The 23,622-nt window shown below is 35.8% G+C and overlaps 1 protein-coding gene across 1 annotated transcript in view; it reads right to left on the minus strand.

Moving 5' to 3' along the window:
- Nucleotides 1-23,622, minus strand: part of LOC146475627 (uncharacterized) — a 140,937-nt gene that overhangs the window by 105,604 nt on the left and 11,711 nt on the right. The window contains exon 3 of the mRNA XM_085116025.1: nucleotides 477-548. The gene's annotated coding sequence lies outside the window, so the exon portion shown is untranslated. The remainder of the gene's footprint in view (nucleotides 1-476; nucleotides 549-23,622) is intronic.

Below are 23,622 nucleotides of genomic sequence, written 5' to 3' on the forward strand. Positions count from 1 at the left end.
CTAAGTTAATGTACCAAGGTAAAAAAAAGATAGCTCTCTATTAAATGGGGTAACCTTCAATAAAAACATCATGTTTTCAGCGTGCGCGCGCCAAATGTGCTCGATGATGACTCATTAATTAATTCACAAGTTCATCGTGTGGCATTAAACAGCTAGCAATAATACCAGGCATCGATGTGCGGTTCTGGTCCAGGTGTTCACACCATCTTTAATTCAATCCACTTGCGCCGATAACTTATCATACCATCTTCCTATCATTTTCATACATTCACCACCGTTTTATATATCATTTTCAGGTCATGCAGGGTGACCTTAAAAGATTTGGCTAAAAAATGCTTGGAGTTTTAAATGTCCTACAAAAAAAATGGGACAAGAGTGGCAAGTAAGGGTGCTAGATTCTACGCAGCGCGTCTGGTTAAATGACTATTAGGAAAAAAAAAAACAAAAGGGACAAAACAAAAACAAGTCACACTTACAACTCCCACAGCCGTGATTGGTGTGAAAAGATATCTTGCGGTAGATGTTGAATTCGATTGTTGCTGAGGTCCCTGCAAGTGAAATGAAAGTTTATTTTATGGAAGAGAGAAAATCAGAAGGGTAAGAAAGGTCATAAATATTAAGGACAATATATTTGACAATTATTCCATGAGCGCGCGTTGGGTATGAGATGATAGATAGCCAGCAAGGCGCATAGCGCCCAGTTGGCTATAATCACCTCATATCCAACAAGCGCAAGTGGAATAATTGTGTTTTTAGAAAAAACAAAACAAAAACAAAAACAAGAAATATTGCAAGATCTTACTGATTTTGCTGTGCAAAAACAACCAGGAGACAATTTAATAGTCACCATTTCTCGCCCATGGTAAAATGGATCATATACCATGGCCGCTAAGACAATCAAATCCCTCAAATTTTATTATGCAATGATTCAGTTTTAACAATACTAGTTAGTGTCGTTATTGCAATTTGAGGGATGGGATAAAGCACTTTTAAAAGAAACTTGGAAGAATTAGACGCAGCTAACAATAATTTCAACTTGACATTTTCGATCTGAGTAGTAAGATGTTGTTTTCATAAACTATACGTCTGGACTTTGGGACGCTAATTTTTTTATTTTACCTATTCCTCTTGAACGCCTCTAAAGACCTTTGCTGACTGCGTGCAAACATTTAAAATTGGCATGAAGTTACCCCTGGAGCGAGGAATACCCGCTATAGTAGTGCCAACATTGGTTCATCCGACTTGATAATAGGGGTCGCGAATGAAATCGCATGCTGGTGTGTATACGTGGTTGTTTTTGTTGTTGTTGTTTGTTTGTCTGATTGTTTTGATTAATTTTTTTTCTTTTGCATTTTTAATCTTCTTCAGATCACACCAGCCACAGTTCAAACGCAGCCCCAAACCCCTCCCGCCGAGCCATTAAGCTATAGGTAATAAGGTGGGAAAATGGCGTTATGAGAGATATTAGGCCTAAGTGGAAACGTATGTGCCTGAAAATGTTGTTAAAAGCGAGAAAAAGGCATTAGCGCTGCCGGAAAAGCCAACAGAAGCTCGAAAACTTCCAAAATATTAGATATTTTAATGACAGAAATTAAATTATAACATTGGAGGACTGTAACCACAAGAATTAGATTTTTCTGTTCATCTATTGTTTTGCAATTAGTTGAAACATTTAATTTGTGATCACTTTCAGTTTAGCTTTTGTAACTAATGCTAATTTTTTCCTTTAGCTTGTAACTTATGCTTACCTTTTTTCTTGCAAGTTAGTTTCCCGGCGTCGCGTTACGTAATTTTTTGTTGTAAATTTGATAAGTGCATTGGGCCTTTCTTTTTCGGTTAATTTATTTTATAAAGGATTGTATTTCGCCTTTGTAGATCAGTTATTGTGATCTCGGAGTTGCCATACAGATCTTGTAAGTAATTATATTTTCGCTTTTGAATTTTTTCTTGTTCTCTATTCGATTTGAGGTACATTCGGTTTTTCTTAAGTTTTTTAAGTTTGCGTTTATTTATTCTGTATTTTCTTTCCGTTAATGTTTGTTTCTAGTGAATCGTAAAGTTAATTCAATGACAAATTTAAAGGTGTACTTGGAGTAATAATTACCAGGACTTTTTTTAACAGCTTTAACAATTCCAGAAATGGCTTGAATCCAGGGGTCATGCCATAAGGACGTAAATTTCGATCATCGGGAGATGGTCTGTTTGCGACATTGGCGGACGTTTCGACAACTTAAGCAAAAGTCGTTGTCAGGTTCAAGTAAATTATGGAGGTTCAGTAGATAGTATTAGTGGCTTTGGTCATTGACCTGATTGAAGGCGATATGTTATTTGTCGTTTGTTAGTTAAAACGTGATGTTATTGTTATTGTTATTGGCTGCAAAGACTTCAGTGGAAATGATTGCTGCCTTGCCATTCGTCTATTATAAGTGAAAAGTGCGTTGGTCTATTATCAGTAAAATTAGTCAGTTTGTATGTAATATAGTATGATGGGTATTTTTTATTAGGTGAAAATCTATAAACGAATAAGAATGCTATTGTAACTTAAAGAGATATGGATTTTTTTCCTTTTTTTTCCAAAAAAAATTGTGTTTAAAAAGTGTCTTTTTTCAATCGAAAAGAACTGTAAAAGGTTTTAATAGCTCTTTTCTATACTTTTAACCTGTAAATAACGATTTACTTGGAATTTTTTAATAAAGAGATTATCATTAATTTTTTATATTATTATTATTATTATTATTATTATTATTATTACTATTATTATTATTATTATTATTATTATTATTATTATTAATGTTGTGGTTATTTTTATAAGTAGAATGATTATTATTATTATTATGTGGGCTGTAACGCCTGTTACGTCGGCGAAACCACCCAGTATTTTTTCCACACAAGATCGTGAGCACTTAGCTACTGATGAGGCTTCTCTGGTATTCATACACTTAAAAGATTTTAAACAATGCCATAGTTTACGTTCGCCTGATTGTTTCAATATTCTCTATCATGCTCCACCAATTATAAAATAAAGATCAAAAAAGTTGTCATTGTTATGTTAAATAAAATTGACAATAAAATGTCTGAGATCTTACCAGTTTAAATACGATAAAATTAATTACAGTAAACATTGACGCCTTAAACTACTGCTTAAATCAAAGGTTAAAAATCGAAGCTTTCGCCGATCAACGGCATCACCAGGGATTTAAAAAATATTCGGTTTACAGGCTATACAAAAATTTTCGGCCTACAGCTTATACAAAAATGAATATGAAGTAAAATGTGTGGAAAGTGTAGTAATGGGGCAAAGTATGTAAAACGTATGAGAAGTATAAATACAAATATGAAAAAAAAAGTACGAATAAAATGATCTAATGACCGAGTATCACATAGCAGTTGTACTTCATGCAACCTATTTACTTTTATAGCTAACTGTTTTGCTTGGTAGTTACTCTATGATTTTCCTTTTTTTTTTTTTTTTCCTCTTTAGTCTGCTAACGAGTCTGTCTTCCTCTGGCTCTCAAAGTCGTCTTAACGACAAAGGCCGAGGCGGGGTGGTTAAATCACGTGTTTCTCCGAAAATGCCAGGAGTAAAGAAAACTTGTTTCCCGTAATACGCCTTAAAACAGCTAACTCTGTATAGAACAAATCAAACGTCAACAGAATATCGCAGAATTTTATGAATTCAAAGGCTGTTTTGGGTGGCGCAGAAATGTATCTGGGAACAGTTTGATATGGTGTGTTAGTGATCAAGGACCTTGATGTAACCATGGCAACTCAGTCAGGACAGGACTCTATTGGATTAATGTGAATCCTCTCTTAAAACTGGTGTAATGACATGAGAAAACCAGTCAGCATAAATGTTTAAATTGTTGACTCAGTATGCGATGTTGATTTTAAATTTGTAAAAAAATTAGGTGCCATATATATTCCTCGCCAAGTGAGTGTTTCTTTTTTCAAGCCGATTATAAAAGCGATTACTAAGATATACATTACAAGACGATCGCACTGTTGTGTAACCTTTGTCTTTTTGTCCGCTTATTACTTTCAGGATTTTCTTTGTTAACAAACATTTATAATTATTTACTTTTTTATCATTTTGCAATTCACGCTTTTTGTTTAAATTTTCTCATCGCTTTCCTATCATTCATTTTACCCGTCGAAGACTGTTGTTCGGGCAGGCGAAAGCTTGTAGTTTTTATTCATTTTTAGCCAGATGTCGTTTCAAAAATTTTAACTATGTTTCATCCTGGCTACGGCCCCTCAATATTTTTAAGGAAATTGCCGTCCATCTTTTAGCGTGTCACATTCAAATTGTGACCAAAACGTGGCCATTTATTGTTGTTACTATCATCATCATCATCATCATCATCATGTTAATGTCAGTTGTTTTTCTTTCGTATTCATGGAGTTTTATTGACATAAAAATCTTACCTCAGTTCAGATGAAGCAATGACTCATCTTAAAATCTGTTATTGTGAATGAAAAGCATAATTTTTTTGTTTGCAATAAAATTCACTGCCTGCCAAAAGATCACTGCATCTTGGCTGTGGGCTTCCTAAAAATGGCAACATTTTGATAACCAAGCAGTGAAGTCTACGACAAAGAAAAAAATTGTCATTTATTGTCGCATTCTTTTTGTGACTACTTATGTGAACTTAATTTTGTTTAATGCCCTTAAATAACCTTACAGTAACTGAAACCCAACAAAGATGCACTGACTTTCCCTTAATTTTACTGATATAGAAAATGAGCAAATGATATTTTCATTAATATTAATAATAGTACAATTTTTTGTACTTCAATTGAAACTTCCCTTCTGAAACTTTAGAAAGCCCATCCCCAACCCCCTCTTCAACACTGCAAGGAGGCAAAACTAAGGCACAATAATAATAATAATAATAATAATAATAATAATAATAATAATAATAATAATAATAATAATAATAATAATAATAATTATAATAATAATATAATAATAATAATAATAATAATATGATGATGATGATGATGATAGTACTAAATTTTCACAGACTGCCAAAAGACGACTGTATCTTTGCTGTCTAAAAAGTGACATTTTGAAACCCAATAGTGAATGCCACAACAAGCAAAACAAAATACCCTTGAATTCATCCTTTAGCTTGTCAGGTTCGAATTGTGTCCAATACATTTATATGTTTAGCTTCCCTAGCCGTTTTTCCGTAATTTGGAGTTAGTTGTTTTCTTGCAATCATACAGTATCATTGACATGTCTTATTGCAGTGTCCATGAAGTGATGACTGGGCTTAACATTTCCCCTATTGTGAATAATAATAATAATAGTAATAATAATAATAATAATAATAATAATAATAATAATAATAATAATAATAATAATGAGGATGATGATGATGATGATAGTATTATTACTGACTGCCAAATATGACTGCATCTTTGCATTAGGCTTCCTAGAAACTACCACATTTTGAAAAACCAAAAGTGAATGCCACAACAACCAAACTAAAAAAAATTGAATTCACATTTGAATTGTGACCAATACATGTACATTTTTGGCTACCCTGGACGTTTTTTTTCCCTTTAATTTGGAGTCAGTTTTTTTTTTTTTGTGATCATACAGTATGCCCTTCATAGATATAGTGGGTGCCACATTTCTCATAATTGGTGATGAGCTACAGTGTAGTTGTGTCTGAAGCAAAGCCACAATATTATTGTGAAAGATCTAGTTCACTGCACTGCCAAATAATATGGGGGAGCCTGAGGGCCAGTGTTGGAATTGACTGATGCTTTTAATTAACTGAAAACATTGAGATTCTATTTAGCAAGCTCTTACAGGTCCTTGTTGACAGTGATACTTTTGTTTAATGAAAGTCAGTCCATGACTGACAACATCTCAGCTTTCACCACATGCAAGTCTGGACAATTGTTTAACATGTATGGTTTAAAAAAGGGCCTAACCCTGGTGTAAATCTTTTGAGGATCGTTAAAGATCCTCAAAGATTCTCATGAATATCTTCGAGGATCCTTATAAAGATCTTTAAGGATCCTTAAACAATCTTGCCAAGATCTTTAAGAATCCTTAAAAATCTTTGCCAAGATCCTTAAGGATCCTCAACTTTCTTGCCAAGATCTTTGACGATCCTTGAAGATCTTCGCCAAGATCTTTGAGGATCCTCAAAAATCCTTAAGGATCCTTGCAGATCTTGCCAAGACCTTGTCAAGATCTTTAAGGACCCTTTGCAGATCTTGCCAGGATCTTTGAGGATCTTGAACTTTCCAAAATCACAAGAACATTTGTGACTGAAATTTCCGGTGAGTCTCAGAATAAGCTTGCTGATAAGAATCATAAAAGGGATAACTTTATTGAAAAAATCCCTAACTTATTTTAGTTAAGCTTCAGGAATTTGTTCGTATAAAAATATACTGTAGGTCTACCATGTTAAATCAACACAAAGTAACTTCTGTCAATGAAATCAGAAATAGAAACATAACTTTTAATATGCATCATGAAAGAATAATATTCAGCAGATAAATATTTTACCTCAAACATGATGGACAAAATTTTGACTGCAACATGAAACCTGTGTGATCACGATCCTAATGTTAATGTGCAAGAAACTGTAATAATTTTTATTCTAAAATTTGGTTTGACAATTTCCAGTGAAAAGGTTAATACAAGAAAATATAATAACCGAAAAACAATAACTCATAGCAAGCTCTGATTATGTACAAATTAAAGTACTAATGACAAGGCTACACAGTGCAACAAATTTCAACAGATGTTGTTCATAACATTAGTGTAAGTCAAAATCCCTGTCTAAATTATCAGCCTTTAACAAAACTTAAAAGTTACTGCCTCGTCTGCAACTTTAACACATTTATGGTGGCTCAGAAGAATTGTAGTTTTTCCCTTAGGCTGCATTATTTTGTTTTATTTTGCATTAAATTGTATTTACATGTATATTTGTTTCATTACTGCTTCCTTCACACTACAGAAGCTTATATACACTGTACAGTGTATATAGTCCAGGTCCATTGTAACATGTTTGTGTTGTATATGTTTGGGTACTTAGATAGTAAGCTAAATGTGTGCAGCTTGGAAATTTATTTAGGGAACTTGAAAAAAGTGAGCTTTGTTCATTTCTATTGCAGCTAACTTCAAATTACATCAGACCCTTTATGAATGGACATGCCTTACTGTTTCTTACATGTATACTTGGTTACAAACTAAGGATACACTACTTTCAAGTTGATTAAGAAAATTATGATACGGATCACCTACACGCAAACTTTGGATCTTTTCCCTAACACTTCCTTTGTCCACTAAGGAAACAACTTTCACTTTCAACATTACTGCTGACATCAGCATGCCCACACCAAATATACATTTGTCAGAAGCAAATGAGGGTTAACACAAACAATTATTTTCTGTAGCAATGTACATGTCCCAGTGCTTCTTTTGGCAGTCATCTCAGTAATTATAATAAACCTTCATACTTGGCCTTGTAGTATTTCTTTTGACAATTGCCAGAGACTTTATGACCAAGGTTGATTGTAGCATTGTTACCATCTATGTCTTGTGGAGATATCATAACCAACTCTTGGGTTAGTAAGGAGAAAAGCTGAAATCAAGGAGGAGTAAAGTATAAAACTTAATGAAATAAATAGGAATTTTACTGAAAAATACAGAAATACAATATTAAATAACTTTAGCACAGTAAACAATGGAGCTACATCTTACAACCATAATTTTGTGGAGCAATAAATTATTAATAATAACTTTTATTGAAAGCTCATTCATTTTGTTGCAATGCTAAGCTCAATGATATGATTATGACTACATGTACCTTTTGGAGTTTAAACTCTTATCTTACCAGTATTATTCTTGCAATCTCATTAATTAATTTACTTCATTTTTTTTCTAAATACTTCTCAATATTGTTCTAAATATTATCTTTGTTACAAAGTTATTCTGTTAATACACATATGTCAGTGTTGGTTTTGTTTTTTTAATCACAAGATTTGCATGTTTCCCTCTACTGAAGTCTTTAAGCTTAGCTCTGGTTGATGTCCAAGTCATTTCTCTCTTATCTAGAAAGTTTCAAACTTCACCCTATCTCAATGTTAGTTTTTCACAACCATGACACTCAAATGTATAAGAAAATTTCTAATGGTATGTAAAAGCGGCTTCTGGATGAACTGGTTTCCACCAAAAGGTCAGTGGTATTGTTCATGCCTTACTTTTGGAGATTGTGTAGATTCTCTTTAATATTTATGTTTCTTTGGAAATTGTTTAATTAACAAATGAACTTTACTTTAGCTGAAAGAAGTATTTTTCCATCAAAGAAGCCCTGTGAACCTTTGGAATAGCCTTATAAGGGAAGTATCATAAGATTTTTGGTATCTTTTGTTAAAAATGATAAAATAAGACCTTCAATCAGCTGCCAAATAATTCCGCAATGAAAAGAGGAAAGAAATCAACCCAATTCTTGAAAGGAATCTGTTCGTGGTCTGTTCTAGTGCATGAAAAAAAAAATGCGAGAACTTGAAAAACATATATGTAAGCTTAACATTTTTTCTAGTTTCAATCTATACCGGTCTACTCATGCAGTGTCTCTGGCCAGAACCACAAATAGACATTTTTATGACACTAGGGTGATAATTTATAACAAAACTAGATGTAATTATTTCTTTGTTTCTGCTGGCAGACAAACATTTTTGGGTTTTGGAAAGGAAAGCAAATTTGCATGATACAGTGTACTTCCCCATTAATATAACAAGTACATATATGGTTGCTTATAAGCTTTGCAATTTAAATACTGTATATCATACATCAGGCAGTTTCTCTGCAGTCTATAATAAATGTATTGCCAAAGTCTGTTTTAATGTGTTATGCTCTGTTGAAACACAGTCAGTATTGTATAGACTGTAAGTTTTAAGCTTACAACAAAGAATGCAGTTACTCTAACTTAAGACTGTCTCTTTAGTTGGGTGATCTTTTTCAGGATTTAATAAGAGTAATCAAATTTCATTGTTGCTTTGGCACATGTAATTGCAGCTTGGAAGAGGAGTTGCACTGATGGGTGCATCTGAGTGGTCATATATTGCAGTTTGGTAATCCAGAAGGACAGTTTGCTCTCAAACAGAGGCCTGATAGCCTCCAATCTTGTGCAATTTGCTGAAATTTAAATCAGTTTCACTCACGAAAATAGTGAAAATGCTTTGATTAGAATAAAAATAATGTGGAAAGTGCGAGTATTATGGATTGGAGATACAAACACTATAATATTTCTTAGTTGACCATTATGGATCTATCAATGTTAAGCCCAAGGGAAGGGGTGGGGGAACTGGGGGTATGGGGAGCATTTGACTTTTCAGAAGAATTTTTGGTAAGAATCTCCACTGTAGGGCCCCAAAATTGGGTCAAACCAGATCAAATATCCCCACCATGGGGAAGTAATATCCCTTAAGTTCATAGTAGTTGTTGTGTATATTTTACAAATCATTGATATAAATTGCCAAGCTTTTTTTTTTTATTAATTCCTTTGATGGATTGTGTAATCCAAAGCAATTAATCAACAAATATAGCATTAAAGTGATAAAATCAAATGTAATTGCCTCGACGATCAATCTTACAGGAACAATACGGTCTGAATACCATATTGAGCTTTATAAATCAAGCATTTTAAGTGATGCAATCAGACATCATTTTCTCAGTCTAATACAAGGAAGAATACACCATGTTGGGCTATAAAAAGTTAGCATTTCAAGTGATACAGTCAGATATCCTTTATTTTTTTCAGTCTAACAGGAAAGATTGTAACATGTTGAGGTATACAAATCTTGCATTTTAAATGATTCAATCAGATATCATTGCCTCAATCTAACAAAAACGAAAAGTCTAACATGTTGAGCTATACAAATGAGTGTCCCGTGACCATCTATAGGATAGAGATTATTTGCAGAAGGTACAAGTCCACTTTGAAAATAATGCTTTCAATCTCCACACAGGCACTTCCAAGATGGCCGGCACACAGACAAGCACATGGGACAATGTGACTTGGTCCCATTCCCCAGCGCAAAAAAGCAAATTTCCCCACCCTGGGGCCCAGATTCCTAGTCAAATTCCCGAGGGTGGGGAAGGCAAAAGAGGTCAACCTTTGACCGGTTGGCTCAGTTGGTAGAGCACCGGGCTTCTGTGTGGGAGGTCGTGGGATCAATCCCCCACACAGACCAACACTCAGGGTCTTTAAAATTAATTGAGGAGAAAAGTGCTGCCTTTGTAATGACATCTGCAAATGGTTAGACTTTCTAGTCTTCTCGGATAAGGACAATAAATCGTAAGTACCGTCTCACAACCCCTGTTCATGATTACTTTGTGGGATGTTAAAGAAGTCACACACTATTCGCAAGAGTAGGGAACGTAGTTCCTGGTGTGGTCTGGCCTTCTATCTTTCACAATCATTCTTCATTCTTGGGTTTTTTTGTGGGTGGGTGGGTGGGTGAGATCTAATATGGACCGATGCTGACATCCGATCTCACTCCATAGAATTGTAACCGCCATGAGACTTGGTAATATGTGCGGCATATAAGAATTTCATTCATTCCTTTCATTCAAATGCCCCACATATGCACGCCCTCCCCCCTCATACCCCCCCCCCCTTTCGGGCTTAACATTGATAGATGTATTATCGTTTGCATAAAATTATGTATTATTTCATAGGAAATTACAGATCATAAACAATAACAAAGGCTTGGCTGACTAGAACATAAAGTCATCCTTAGCAAAGTGTGTCGGACAATAATTTGGTTCTCTTCCCCTGTCCAGCACAGGTGTTAATTGCCCCCCTTCCCCAATCACTGCACTGACTGAAGTACCAATATATATGTTAGACTGTGAAGCCAAATTAGTATTTAGTTATTAGTATTTAGTATTTAATGAAGGTTGGAAAGAAAGAGTTTTCCCCGCTTTACTTAGCTGTAGATACCTTACATGAACAAGTGCTCACTGGGATCAATAAGGCAAGAGGTGACTTCAAGCTCGACACACGTATATAAAAGGAATTAAAAGCTTACCTTTGGTCTCGCTCCAAATCGAGAAAACCAAGGGGTTTTTCCAGTCTTCTGATGAAGAATTATTTGAGCCTCCTTGTATTGTCACCATTTTTAAATGCGTAAGGTTAATACTTTCTTGCAAGAAAGAGAGAATTCGTTCTTTTTGTGGAGTTTCTCCCGGAGTTTCTCTTTGCAAGTATTTAGTCGATGCAGCTCATGTTTCCTTTTTGTTCGTCATCCGCCGCCGTTCTTCAAGACTTTTTTTTCCTCCACTTAAAGGACCTCTTTCTTGTTTATTGAGAGATTCCTCGCCTTCCTTGTTGCCGTTCTATAAGCACGCAAAATCAAGAAATCCTGAAAGTCCCGCATGATGGTTCCAGCCGGATCGGAGAAAGAGCGCCAAAGAGATAAACAATAGAAAATTACATGACGTATCCCCTAGTAAGCGATGTTGTCCGCTGAGTTTTGAGACGGCAGTAACGGCACGCGAGTGACCTGGGGGGCATTTAGCCCCTTCGGCGAACAAAATTAACCAATGATACGCCACATAAATGATCACATGAGAGGCGTTTGAATATCTTCGAACTATGCGAGTGTTTATAGTTCGTTTGGATCGATCGTTCTCTTTCATCTCGATCTGCGGTACTTTCCATGTTTTTGCGAAACTCACCGACATCGAATCGCTAACATTACATCGCCACCGGGATTGCCTTGTTGCATCAGAACAACGGAGTGAACATCGCTCTGGCAAGAGTCAACACACATGCTGTATTTGCCATGGGGATAACTAAGGTGATAATAAGACTAAAGTAAAATATTATAATGTGATCGAATGCGTTGGTTACAATTTGAAAATTATATGCTAATCGTGCTTGCTGCAAAACAATAGGTGCTACTCAGTAAACATGTGTTACAACATCATGACTATCATACAGTTGGTTCGCCATTGTTTCACTATTCAACTAAGCTTATTTGTTTGTTTGTTTTTTTTCAGTGTTTTAGTAAAGGTTATTGTTTTCAATCAGTTTAAGCAGTTTTCAAATAATTTATCAGTGTAACCAACGCTTCACGAAGACAAAGATTGTTCTTTAAAACAAGGCAAGTGCACAGGGCTCGAAATAATTTCCGCAGAGTCCCCGGGAAGTGATAACCGGTCATATTCATTTTAGCTTGGTCAGGTATCTTTTCTGGCTGTGCAAATTTACAACATTAATAACTCTTAAAACAAGGGCACATGAAGCAAAACTGGCCTTATATATTTCCAAAAAGGCGTTGCTTAGAGCTTTTAGTACTTTAAAGCAATCATAGTCAACAATAGTAATAAATTACAGCGGCGAAATGAAAACAAACTAAGTAATAAATTAACTAATGAAAGTGAAACTATTTTTAATTGTGCGACTGGAAGTGCGTGAACCCCGATGTTTGTTTCAATGCGCGAGGTTGTAAATAACGGTTCTGGTTGCATTTCACCCAGGATTTCACATCAAAGATCCGCAATACACAGCAACACGCTACATACTGATAACAACTGAACAGCATGGGAATTTTAATTTATTTCATCTTCAATACGATTGAATGTGACCAGTCACCATGACTGGCAAGATGAAAGGTTGACCAGTCAACACTCCAATCATTCCAGACATTATCCGTTGACCGGCCGTTGTTTTGAGCCCTGGTACAGAAACCCTTACCACAGCTTACTGTACCTTTACTGTGATCTAGGGCGATACACTTTATCATTTGTTGTTATGTTGCTAGTGTGAACCAGGCTTACATGTAATAAGATATATTTATTGTAGTGCTAATAGCGAAACTCTTGAATCTGATTGGTTCTCCACATGCCTATTTGTACCATCATAGGAACGAAAAAACCTGGGAATTCAATTGCAGATGTCCGATTACAACTTGTTCAAATTGGATAACTCAAGTTGGACACCTATACCATTTGTCAACAGCTGTATTTAAATGGCTATTCAAGTTTGTGGTTTCCCTATTGTCTTTAACCTGATGGAATATGCTTTTTGATTTCAGATTTAGGTTCTTTTAGATTTTGCAAGTGATAAAACAAGTTTGTGAATGGATTGTGAATGGACCTTATGTTGCACATGTACAATTGATAATGGTAATAGGACTGAGTGGAGCCAATTTGGTCTGTAACCGTACAAGTGATTAAGAAAATCAGTGATTAGTTTTTGTTTAATCATGAGTATGGTTACAGAAAGAATTGGATGATACAAAGTCCTGTTATCATTTAATCTTAACTCCAACAAAATTTGAGAAAAAAGCCAACAGTTTAACTTTTTGGTGAATAAATAGAAGACAGCAGTTGAGTTAAGTTTCGAGATTAATTTAATTACACAAAATGACACACACTGTCCAATTACATCAGGCATGACAGGTAAACTGTCCAATTACACAGGGCATGATGTGTACACTGTCCTGTTAATGCACGAATTATGGCTGTTGATAGCCAATCAGATTTGAGAATTTTGTTATAGTTATGATTAAGGGAGTAATTGTGCTTGTAAATGAAGGGGTGCCTGGAACAAGGCCCTAAGTGACTTTGATGTAAGGTCAAACTCTCCTTTTGTCTCACAAGTGAATACAACCCAATTTGGAAGGAGAATCTGACAATTTATCAGAAGCCACTTAGGACTTTTTTCCAGACACCCCTTCAATTTTAAATCATCTTTCAGTTTGTGCTGCATGATTTGCAGTTGATTTTGAAGTTATGCAACCACGTCAGTGTAAAGCTGTCCAGCTCCAGAAGATGCCGGTCTCAGTCAAAGTGAAATGAATGTGTTCATAGGTTTTGGATTCACACAGTAATATACAGTTTGAGTACTTTTACTTGGAGTTAATTACATTGTGATTCATAAAACCATTGACACTTAAATTATTTTATGAAGTCTGGAAATTCAATTCAATTCATTTATTTTGCCATTAACCAAAAAATGCAACATAAATACATTAAAGATGATACACAATATTCCTACTACAGATAATTAAACTATAGACCTAATGGTAATTCTTTCTATGGTTTGCCATCTCATGCTGGATTGGTTGTAGCATACATGTAATACATGTCAAAGTCAAATGAAAGTGTTCATGGTATTTCTGAGTGGCGTAGTAAAATGATGATGTGTCTTGAATCATACATTAATTTCAAACTGCAAAAAGAAAATGTGGCAGGGAAGAGTTTATAAGTTACAAACAGGGGAATTAATTTCAGACATGTCAGCACCAACAAAGCCTGTCTAGCTTATAGAGGTAACCATCTTGGTACTGGTGTCAATCTTAGGAGAGTTGGCTGTATAAATATCCAAAATTGAATTTTTTTTTTTTTTTTTTTTTTTGGGGGGGGGGGGGGGGGCTAGAGAATCATAAAGTTGAAATTTTTGTTGAAATAATGACACTAAAATCTTTTCATGGACCCATGTTTCCTTTACTTTCATATTAAAAAATGCCGCATCATTTAAACTTTTACTTTTCACTGGTGCACAACTGTAAAAGGGTGTACAAAGGTGGTCACGTTGTTTAAGTGGCAGGTGATTGTTTTGTTCCAGAAAATGTCCATCCCCTTCCATGAACCGATATGGATACTTTATGGAACTCCTAATTTCAGCTGTTTAAGTTGCATTGTCACTCTACAGGTGTTAAGTTTTATTTCAAATGTAAACTGATAGTTTTTTTTAAACAAATGATAAAACAGATAATGTTTGCGTGATAAAATTGTGGAATTGAACACATTCATTGGTTAGTTAGTGAAAAAAAATTAAAAGAAGTTATTTTCATTGATTAGTTTGAGCATAATTAAAAAAAGCTATTTTCTTTGCTGTATGCAAGGACCTATTAATTGTAAATAATGCATAATTCAGATATTATTTTAAGAGTGATCTTTATCTTCTGAAAAGAGATCACTTTTTGTTATTTGCCGAAAAAGAAGAAAGAAAGCATTGGTTATTGTTCAAAGTTGAAGTACATGTATAATGTAATAATTTCTTTTAGAAATGCAGAGAGGTATCAAAGTTATTGTTTGTGAAGTACTGACAGAAATACATAAACACTGTAACTAACTTTAGGACTGTTTGTGATCACAGAATAAACATTTTGGTGAAAATACGATTTCATCTTCTTTAAATAATGTTTAACCTCATTTGCCCACCCTGTTAATCCATTTTCTTTGGCGCAAATGTTTGTTCTTACTCATATTAACCGGCTTTTCTTTGCTTGTAAATGTCGTGCAAACATGAGATTTGATTTATGCGCAAATATGACCAAAGTCAAGCAAACATGTTTTTTTACCTCATTTGGTCACCACGTTAATCCATTTTTCTTGCAGAAAATGTGTTGTCTTATTCATATTTACCGGCTTTTCTTTTCTTGCAAATGTCATGCAAACATGAGATTTGATTTATGCACAAAAATGACCAAAGTTAAGCAAACATGATGATTATTTTAAAACATGAGATTTGATTTATGCACAAAAATGACCAAAGCTAAGCAAACATGATAATTATATTATCACATTTGCTCACCACGTAAATCCATTTTCCTTGGAGCAAATGTGTGGTGTTACTCATATTTGCCTTAGAGGTAAAGTTGTCTTGAACGTGTACTTCCTCTTGCACAATGGATTTCAACTTTATAGAATTCATTTTCGTTAATAACACCAGTCGTGATATTTATACTATCTACATGCAAATTTTACAACCTTAAAAGTTAATATACAGCAGCACAGTACAACAGAGCAATATAAGCCTATAAACTGCAGCATACATCTATATGATTTACTTATACCATTTCAAGGCCTGAAATGTGCACGAATTGTACGAAACCCTTCCAAATTAAGAGCGGGTCAGTTAAGAATTTCGCAAGTTTTTTTTTTTTTTTTTTTTTTTTTCGAAAAAGGAAGACGAATCGATCAATACGCTTCAGATGACGGTCAAATCTTCGCCTTCGTTCTTAATCAAATCTTTGTCTTAAGCATAACGTTTTAGCCTCAGTCGTCCAATGGGTTGTCGTGTAATATGTTGATTTTGTCTTTCATTTTCGTTTTGCTGCTGATTGTACTCCCAGTCTTTCTTTGAATTTTTTTACGAAACACACTGTCGTCTGCATAGACCTTCAGAAGGCAATTGTCCTCCTCATAGACGCCTTAGGAATAGCTGTCAATTTTCCCCACATTTTAGGCAAATTTAATCTTCAGCAATTCGCTTTCTGTATACTTCAATTTTAATTCTTTGAGTACATCTTTTGTTTTTGCGTCTATTTGCTAAAGGCTATGGAAGTTGCTTTGGTGGGCTTCATAGCTCACCAAAGCAATGCTGTCAAAATCAGCCTTCTCCTAAGCTAGACATCGCGGCAACCGTAATATTAAAAATGTTCACCAGGCCTAATAAGGCAACATAATCACCTCACTCGCGGGTAATGGTCATCCGTCGAAGTTACATCTCCCACTGACTATGATTCACGAATTTTCTAAAGTGAATACGTTCGGGATGGGAGTGACTGGGTTACTTAGGGCTTATCACATCAGTGCAAAATTGTCGTACTCTCTGAGGAGGTTTTCCAATACAAGTAAGTTGGTCTGTTCCAGTAAACTATTTTTGAGTTGCTCTGGCAAAATTTATCTCGTATTGTTCGCCCTATTTGAAAAATGACGAATTTCGTTCAATTCGTGAACATTTTAGGCGTTGTTTTAAAGTTGTGCAGGGCCGTACATAGCGCGGGGGCAGAGGGGGCAGCTGCCCCCGCCAGGAAAACTCAATTCGGTTTCTAACATCACACTGATCACAAGAAAATCGACTAATTGACTGAAAAAATATTCCTTCAATGTGAATTCCAAATAATTATTGTGGAAAATCTTTTGAGGTACCGGTTTTCTTATGAAAATAATGATTTTTTTCAGTTTGGGCTGCCTATGGTTTAGAATTTGGTGCGTAAATAAAGACTGACAAGCATACGCCACTTTCTGGCGCGTGTTTTAGCCTTTTTAAATCTAGCTTATACATGTATTTTTTTTCCGAGATAAATTGGTTTTAAAAGCCTGCGCTTCTCGCAAGTATTCGTAGCGGGTTTGGATTTAACCATCATATGTTCATCATCCGACAGGTCATTTGCGCCTAATGATTTTTGAGTTTCCTCTTTTGAATTCTCTTCGTTTTGAATATGACCTCTTATTCTGTGTGTTCAACGACGGTGTTTTTATGCCACATAGGACATTTCAGCTGGGTTTGGCTTGGCTGTTTTTAGTGCTTGATAGTTTTAACTGCCTTTCTTGTTGAGATTTGGCAATATTAGGACAGAAATTAATCACTGCTTGTATCATGCAATGAGCTTCATTCTGTAATTGTTGCAATGCCGGGCCCGGCTAGTGTTTGTCACAAGGAGTTGTATTTCTTGGCACGGCTATTTGGATTTTTGGTTCTCTAGTAATCGTTGTAGATAGTGCGTCATGACAATTTAAAACTAAAAGTATCGGTGTGTTTTTTTTTTCTCTAAACGTCGTAGAGGCAACTTTTTGTGTAGGAGTGAAAACAACATTAAGGTCCAACTAGAAACCCTGTCTGCATACGGTAGACCCCTGTGAGGGGTGTGCGCAGTTTGCCCCCACAGACAAAAAATCCTAGGTACGGCCCTGATTGTGACATTTGCGTGCAAATAGTTTAATATAACGACTGGTGTTTAAAAAAAAAAATGAATTCTATAAAGTTGAAACCCACTGTCCAAATTTGAGTCCATTCAATTCTATATTTATGGTGAGGCGATCAAGGATCATTTGCGGTCCAATCTGGGGATCATTTCCCGTCCGTGGATCATTTGCGGTTTAAGTTGGGGATCATTTACGGTCCGGGAAACATTTGCAGGCCTGTACAGCACTCGTAAGACCGATTTACACGGTACGACTTCGTCGCACGCGACAAGCTTACGAAGCTGAATTCAAAAGTTATAAAATAGACACTGAAAGATAATTTGAATTATCTTTCAGCGTCTATTTTATAACCTTTGAATTCACATTTATTAACTACGCTGCGCAGTATTACAATTTTTATTACACAAGCTTACTAAGCTTTTCGACAGGCCTACGACACGCATTGTTTCGTGTAAATCAAACCTACAACTCGCTTACGACTGTTGCTCCAAAATATATACCCAAAAATTTCACCAAACACCCCACAACATAGATTCACTCGATGAGCATAGAGTTTTTGGATTGCTTGAAACATGAACGAGATATTTCCATTAAAGACATGTCAAGTGCGGAAAAACGCCGTTGAGATTAAGTCCCAAAATTCTCAAAAGGCAAATTCAACAAAAAAGTAGGAAGGGGTGGGATTAAAGGTAAAGGCAGGAAGTAGATTTAGACCACCCCACCCCACATTTCACACCCCTCCCCCAATCCGCTCACAACTCGTCTATCTGAAACGTCTCCAGTATGAAATTAACCTATTTTGGTGTCCAAGAAAAAAAAAAAAAACCGGTCTATTTGAGGTTAAGTAGAGACCGTGTGATAAAAATGACGTCATAACCCGTCAGTATAATATTTTCATGTTATTCTCACTCGTGGTCACTCGTAGTCAGTGGTACTCACTCGTGGTCACTCGTGTTCACTTGTAGTGACTCGTGGTTATTCGTGGTCATTCGTGGTCACTCCTGGTCACTCGTATGTACTTTTAGACACGATCATCCATAAACGTGGGATACATGAGCATTGTTATCCTAGCTTAGATGCCGTGGAGATTTAGAAATTTGAAAGAGACCAAGCGGCGAAGAAAACTGTAAAAATTAACGAGTCTGCCACTCGGCGCTACGACAAGAAGATCAAATTGACAGACCTGAGCCATGAAAGAGAACGCAGCAGAGCTCTTGAAGCAATTTTTTTTTCTAGAGATAAGAGACATCAGAAAAGAAACAGATCCTTTTGCTTTAAAAATGCCATAATTTATTGGAATTTAAGCTCATTGTCATTTACCGTGGCCGCTTTCACACTCAAGAAAGTCTTTTAAGTAAATTTCTCTTCATCGGCTAATTTTCGTTTACCCTCAAGAAAAAAGTTGTATTCGCTGTATCATGGTACATGTTCACCACAAAAAGATATTATAAGTGGTCCTTGAACAGTGTCAGAAGCTTTGTAAACTCAAACAAAAAGAAAGAAAGAACACCATCCAACCTCACATGTTCATTCACAAAAGTAAAATTTTGATCTATGCGCGCCGAACCCATTTAGTGCCGTGCTGTCATGCTTACATGACAATTTCAAGGACTTGTTGTGGTGTTTGGTATGGTTGTCACGCTCTTTGAGTGGTGTGACGGAAGTAGAGGAGCTAGTGCATTTGTCTCCGCCGCAAATCCCCGCGCAAATCCCACCGACAATAGTCAAAAACGAACAAGACATCGTTGTTCTGTTACCCAACAATTAACTCTGGTTTTAAATGTATTGGTTCAAAGAAATGGAGAACTAGATTCGCTTATTTAGAGAACGATGCAATATTTGCTCTTCGTTATCGAAGGATGATAAAGCCTCTTATCATTAATACCATTAATTCTAATTCTTCCAGGATGTATTGTCTATTTCTTCACCAAGTTGACCTGGAAATCTGGCGCATCGTTAAGTAAGATATTTTAAAATATGACTAAATCAAGGGATGTAAACATCTGTTTGTTATTTTGGCAAAGTCGCTCGTACGTGACACAGATTAGGGAGCGAGTGAGATTTAATTTTATCTTGTGGTTATTTTGGTGTTTGTTGGTTTGTTGTACCCGTGTAGACAATATTTAACAACAGTGCACTTTTTTTTAAATCGCTTAAAGTGTTGGAAATAGTTTAAAGCCTTTTTTTATACAAATTTTGGCCGAGGAGTTAATTTATTCTATTACGCCTTGGTATGTAGAGTTTTAGATTTCAATGGCGCTGAATTGTAATTTTGTCGAACTTTGATCGGCGTTCGTGTAAAAGTTCTGCTAGATCCTAAATATTTAAAACCGTACACCAAAAAATCAATTACTGAACTCTCTTTTGTTAAAGTAGGAGAGGAATTGAGAAAACTACCGATCAGCTTTTTTTCTCTCGCTGAATTTGGATTATTTTAGACTTTTGCGTGATAGACAAAAGTGTGTCTACTTCATCCGAGCTCGGTTCGCTCACAAACGAGCAGAGATGTAAATAATTACTATGTCTTGACTGAGGAAGAATCAATATACCAAATTATACGAAAGATAGATTCATAGCTATATAAATGTCTGAACAGCGAGAAGCTGAAAATTGTAAAATTTCGATTTCTCCCGTGGTGAAATGCGAGCTTCCGGTAGGGTAACCGTTTTTCATGGTTTTCTGTCGTTATATCAGAAGCCATGAGCACGGATGGAGACCGTAAGCGTGAGCTCAACGCGTCCCCATGTGTTGTACCAAAAAATCTATTTTTTAGAAAAAATTGCGCCACCCTTCACGTCATAAACCCGCACGGATACACGCAAATTTGCGTGGGGCTACTACCTGATACGGAAAATGGAAAAGAAAGTTTAGTTCGGTTTTGACAAAATAACATAATTTTTAAATACTTTAAATGTGAAAATAACATTTTATTACCCTGTACATGTTTAAGTTTCTCCATCTAACCTAACTAAACTACAGCTGTAAACTAAAACATTGGGAACAACTCCAGGAAATTCTCCTGACTGAATTGAAACCCTAGTAGAAAACATTAATCTTTAAAGTACAAACATAAAATATTCTCCGCGATGCTGATATAAGTCTTATATAAACTTAAATTTTATTGGAGAAGTTAGTTTTAACTATTTATTTCAAATTGGTGGTAAATCCTTGAGGAGACGAGTTAAGTCCATCGTCCCAAACGTTTTCACTTCGCACTCACTAGCTGGCATTAATACTCGGCGCTTCCACCAAATTTTGTAAACTGACATCAGTTTTACGAGTGTATGATTTTACGTAATAAATAAAACTTTACTCAGTTTATTGGCAGAAATTAAGTAGTCAAGCTAAAAGCTGTCGAATTGAGCATGTTTCTTTCACAGATCTGTGCCAAATTTTTCAACATCGGTCAGAAGTGAATTCCTCGATTACTTCTTTTGGCCGAAATTGAAACTTACTGCTTCTTATGACGGCTGTTGCCTTGCTGCTTTCAAGAGTTATTACACGTAAGACTTGAAATTAATGTTCATTCGTTTATTAGTTGTTGATTTCTATAATCATCCAAGAGACAAGAAAGCTGTAAACATGTTCTTACCTGTTTTCAAACTCTTTCTTTTTTTCAAGTTTGTGGGATAAATTGCCTCAACATCAAACTAGCAACTTTAACATCAAAATAAGCTGATAATTAGCAAAATGCCTCCGACAGAAATTAAGAACTGAAGAGGTGAAACAAAACTACTAGCAGACAAACGAAAAGTTTTCATGCATGTCCGAGGGAGTGAAAACAAAATGAAAGCTGAAATGAAAGAAGAAATGTTTTACTTTATTTTGAAGTACGTATCTTGACTAAAACCCAGAAACCAATCCAAATGTTTCAACTCGGTGTCGGTCTCAGTCACATGCATCCTCCACTGTTTTATATCCCGGAATCAGGCTTTGTTTATAGCCAAGAAACCGGCCGCGGGTTTACGCGGAATGTGAGAAGGTACAATTTTTTAGCGCACTTTTTTTCCTGGTTAGAAAGTCCATCCGTGTAGCCGGTTGTTGTTTTCCTTCTTCCTTTCCATGGCCACGGAAATTGATTCCAAGCCGCTTAAAGCTCTTTTTCCAGTTCAACATGAGCAAGAAAACAGTGAGACTGACAGAGTTCAATATGGAGGTTGTGAAAGCTGCGTAACAACTTTGCAGCATCAGAACTTTCCACAACTGTTTACACTTTCTCCAATAACAAGTAACTGAACTTTAGACAATTTTCGGGTACCATTTGAACCATATCATACTGGCAAAAGTGACAGAAAGCAGCAGAGAAAAAATTCACTTACGTGTCTGAGTACATATTCATTCAATTGTAGCAACGCACGCAGCCGGCCACCGTTTTGGCGCCTTTTTGACTTTACTTTGAGAGTCATGTGATCAATATGCCGCTTATTCCAACTTCCCCCGTCTTCTTTCAATTGTTACCTTTTCGTTGTGAACCAAGCAAAATTTTAAAATTTGGGCGCCGGTTTAAACGGGTAGAAAAATATTTCAATTTCTCCACGCGCGATCCTGGCCATTTACACGCGTGCGCGCACGCGCGTATGCGCGCAAGTTTTTCTAAAAATATATTGTTTTGGTACAACACATGGCACAAGTCAAAATGGCATCTCGTTACGGTCTCCATCTCTGATTATGGCTCCTCGCCTGGTGATATGGAATATTTCAAAATAAATTAACCTTATTTCCTTTACTTACTTACCTAGGCCTTCAAACTCGCAAAATATGAGCAAAATCGATTTTTTTGACCGTGAAAACGATTTCTTTGATTTTTACTGGCATTTAGTCTCAATAACTTTAGGCGGATTAAAGATCCACTTTCTGGCTTGCATATTGGCAACTCCTCATAGTGCTTTCAATTGACGGTAAAGCTCCACTCCTTCATCGTCGTTTTCAGCAATGTCAATAGAATCGTCCTTACTTCCTTTTTTTTATATTTTATCACATTGTAAACCACATATTCTCCCCTCCAAAAACAAACAAAAGGTTTTAGTTTTCCAAAATTTTGAGCAGGATTTTTGTCGAAGAACCTTTGGGTTTCCCTGTTTGATGTTGTTTATAACTTGTATTTGTCATAGTAGTGAAAATTTATTTAATATCTTTCTTGTTGACAAATTGTTTGAAATTGACTGCGAAGTAACGAAATTAAATAAATGAAATTTTAATTTTTTAGTTTTGTTTTGAGTTGAACTAGCATCTTGCATCACACATCACATTCCCTATAGTAAGCTTTCCTCCAACTTTCTGATGAGGAGTATACTTCCTCGACGAATCTTTTCTCACGTCTCCAAGCGAATGGTCTGAACGCCATACATATTAAATGATGGGGAGGCCATGTTAGCTGTTGCATCGCAATAAATAGAGAATATTTTCAATCAACTTTTAATTACTCTCGAAATACACCGTACACGGAAAATCTTCAGAAGCGAAGACAATTGGTGTTCCTGCGCTCCTCCTTTTTAAATGGACAGAATTTATCACAATAGGTTGTTCAATAGGAAAGTGGTGCCAGGGTATCGCCTGATTCCAGGGAAAACGCAGGGACAAACATCCGCATATAATAAGCAATTAATGGCATCAATTTTACTTATATTGGAATAGTGTCGGTTATCTGTCATCTGTACGCAATTTGAATATCAAAGACGAATGTATTCGCACAGAAATGGAAAGTTGGTGCTAAATAAATTCATTAATGAATCAATTGTTGTTTTGATAATAATGTTGATTTTTTGGGGAAGCCCACAATGTATCCCATGCGTCGCCCATGTTTTCTTCTTACTCGCTTGCTTCCCCTCTCCTCTTTTGTTTGGAGCATCAGCGGAATAAACTAAAAAACATCAACCCCATAAAATCACACGACACCACACGATGTAATAATAATAACAATAATA

This window comes from Pavona decussata, unplaced genomic scaffold, assembly GCF_977016875.1.
Source record: "Pavona decussata unplaced genomic scaffold, jaPavDecu1.1 SCAFFOLD_84, whole genome shotgun sequence".
In the NCBI taxonomy this organism is placed as follows: Eukaryota; Metazoa; Cnidaria; class Anthozoa; order Scleractinia; family Agariciidae; genus Pavona; species Pavona decussata.